Genomic DNA, 3,223 nt, shown 5'->3' on the forward strand with positions numbered 1-3,223 from the left:
TATAACAAAATATTGAAAGGGAAAAGACATTTGATTGAAAATTAGGAAACCTCAAAGTATCGGCGGAAATCGATTACAATAGATCAACCTTGTGAACTTTAGCTCTCCATGAAATCTTCTAAGCAATATAGTATCATCAAAATTCAGAATAGGATTCATGTAGCAGTGAAAGACTTAATATAATAAAAGGGAAATTCGGGCCCTTAAGGGATCCGACCCGAAAATTACGAAAATCGGCTAAAACTAACTATTTTAATTAAGTCTGGACCTTCAACGAATTATTCGACCCTTCTTCATTCTGGATCTGCTTTTGACTTCAACATGAAACTTGTAGTTCTTTTTCTTAGCTTTCCAACTCATATTAGAACGCATCAATTCGACTCTTATAGCTCAAGTTATGATTTACATAGTAACAAAGTATTAAATAACTGTTTATGCTGAAAATAAAGTACGAAAATAAAATAAAGAAAAAAATAAACTTAAATATAAAAACACACACAAATAGTAAAAATAATAGAACAAATCATAGAGTTTCCTAAGTAGAATAGTAGAAGAATGTGCATCAAAATGCACTAATCAAATTCCCCCACACTTGAACTTTTGCACTCCAAGCAAAATTATAAATTCAAAACTCAAAACAGAAAAAACAAGAACAAACAAAACATGCAATTTCAAAGGTTATCAAGATACAAGGTACAAACAGAATTATAAGTTTAAGCTTCAAGAATATGGTGTTAGTGAGAAACTTCTTGTGACATTCAAAGAAGATAGGAAAACAAATTATCAAATAGTACATCCAAAAGCAGTAAGATCCTCACAGGATAAAATTCACTCAACTCTCTAGTGTTCAGGTTAACTGTTTACACTCAAAGCACAACATGAAAGTTAGTACTACCATAAGCTTGAAAAGACTCTAACATCCATAATTGAAATGCATGCACACAATGATCAAAAGGATTTTTATTTGGTTGTAACATGGCCAAGGTAAGAGTGAGATAAATCATAAGGGGGTACTAGGCTAAAATTTAAAGAGACAAAAGAGACTTGAAAGAAACTGCGGGAGTTGAATTTACAAAAGATTTCATTCACTTCAACAACTCTATAGCAACTGTTTTCTCTTCTTCTTTCTCTTTTTATTCTCTTTTTTTCTTTTTCAGAAGGAGTATGTATTGACATGTATTGACATCCTTCTATTTTTTTTATTCATTTTTTTCTTTTTCTATTTTTTTTTCCTACCAACTTCTGAAATATTACAAACATAATTATTCAATCTCACACAACTTCAAACAAGACTCTTTCAACCCTTTGAATAAGGTGATAACATTGTTTTTCACTTCTCGGTTTATAATGAGTTTTAAACAAAAAAATGGATAATAGGCTCAAGGGGGTTTCAAACAAATGATGATATTATTCAGGGCTGACTTTTTGGCTAATGGCTGGAGAGAAAAAAAACAAGTTGCCTTTATCATATCAATGTGTATAAGTAAACAAAAAGTTTCAACAAGACTCTTTCAACCCTTTGAATAAGGTGATAACATTGTTTTTCACTTCTCGGTTTATAATGAGTTTTAAACAAAAAAATGGATAATAGACTCAAGGGGGTTTCAAACAAAGGATGATATTATTCAGGGCTGACTTTTTGGCTAATGGCTGGAAAAAAAAAATAAGTTGCCTTTATCATATCAATGTGTATAAGTAAACAAAAAGTTTCAACAAGAGTCAATTCAAGTTCTAGAGACTAACAGACATGAGTGAAATCACACAAGAAAAAAAGAGATGGATTTTTAAATGTTATCAATTAAAAGGCTCAAAATCTCACAAGGTTAATTGATCTACCATAAATGATGTATAATTTAGAGTTTAGTCTTACCTATCATACTAAAAATGCACAATAAATTTTTCACATCACACCACAAAATTTTAGTCAAGAGAACTAAGAAAAATACTCATAATTGTAACTCAAAAACCAAAGGAAAAAACAAACAATTTATTTTATTTATTTTTTATTTAGAAACTAAAAACCAAAAACAGAGAAAAACTGAAAATAAAATAAAGAAAACAAAACAAGTAAATGGTTCCCTCCCACACACTTAAAACATGCATTGTCCTTAATGAAAGGACACGACTATTAAATAAGAGTGATAGAAAAGGAAAAGGTGCTCCCTGGTCAAGTTGTAGAGTAGGTGGGCTTTTCCAAGGAAAGCTCTTCTAAGGGTACATCTTCAGGCATCGAACTTTCATGGAATATCTTCAAGCGTTGCCCATTGACCTTAAAGGTTTTGTCAGTACCTGCACTTTTTATCTCTACTGCACCATGAGGGAAAACATTATTAATAACAAAAGGGTCAATCCACTTGGATCGAAGTTTCCCAGCCATAAGCTTAAGGCGGGAGTTAAACAGTAAAACCTGTTGGCCCATAGAGAACTCCTTCCTAGAAATCATCTTATCATGGAAGTGTTTAGTTTTCATTTTTATAAATCCTAGAGCTCTCATAAGCCTCTAGCCTAAGTTCTTCAAGTTGTTGTAATTGGAGTTTTCTTTCAATACCTGCTTGTTGCATCTCCAAATTATAACTTTTCACCGCCCAATAAGCACGATGTTCTATCTCTACAGGAAGGTGACATGCCTTACCAAAAATAAGTCGATAAAGAGACATCCATATTGGTGTCTTAAAAGTTGTTCTTTGAGCCCAAAGTGCGTCTTCTAGATGGAGGCTTCAGTCCTTCCTGTTTGGTTGAACCATTTTCTCTAAAACATGCTTGATCTCCCTCTTTGAGATCTCAGTTTTCCCATTAGTTTATGGGTGATATGCGGTAGAGAATTTATGCACAACTCCATACTTCCGGAGCAAAGATTCCATGATGCGGTTACATAAATGAGTGCCTTGATCACTTATGATAGCTCGGGGAATTCCAAACCTGCAAAAAATATTGGACCTGACAAAATCTGCAACAACTCTAGAATCATTAGACCTAGTGGGGATAGCTTCCACCCATTTTCAAACATAATTAACAGCAAGCAAAATGTAGAGAAAACCAAATGATATAGGAAAGGGACCCATGAAGTCGATTCCCCATACATCAAATACCTCACAGAAAAGCATAGGTTGTTGGGGCATTTCACTCTTATGAGTGATGGTTGTACCTGCTAATTGACACTCTTTGCAAGTTCGATAGGTCTCATAGGCATCTTTAAAAATAGTGGGCCAATAGAAACCCGAGT

Source organism: Lathyrus oleraceus, chromosome 3, assembly GCF_024323335.1.
Source record: "Lathyrus oleraceus cultivar Zhongwan6 chromosome 3, CAAS_Psat_ZW6_1.0, whole genome shotgun sequence".
In the NCBI taxonomy this organism is placed as follows: domain Eukaryota; kingdom Viridiplantae; phylum Streptophyta; class Magnoliopsida; order Fabales; family Fabaceae; genus Lathyrus; species Lathyrus oleraceus.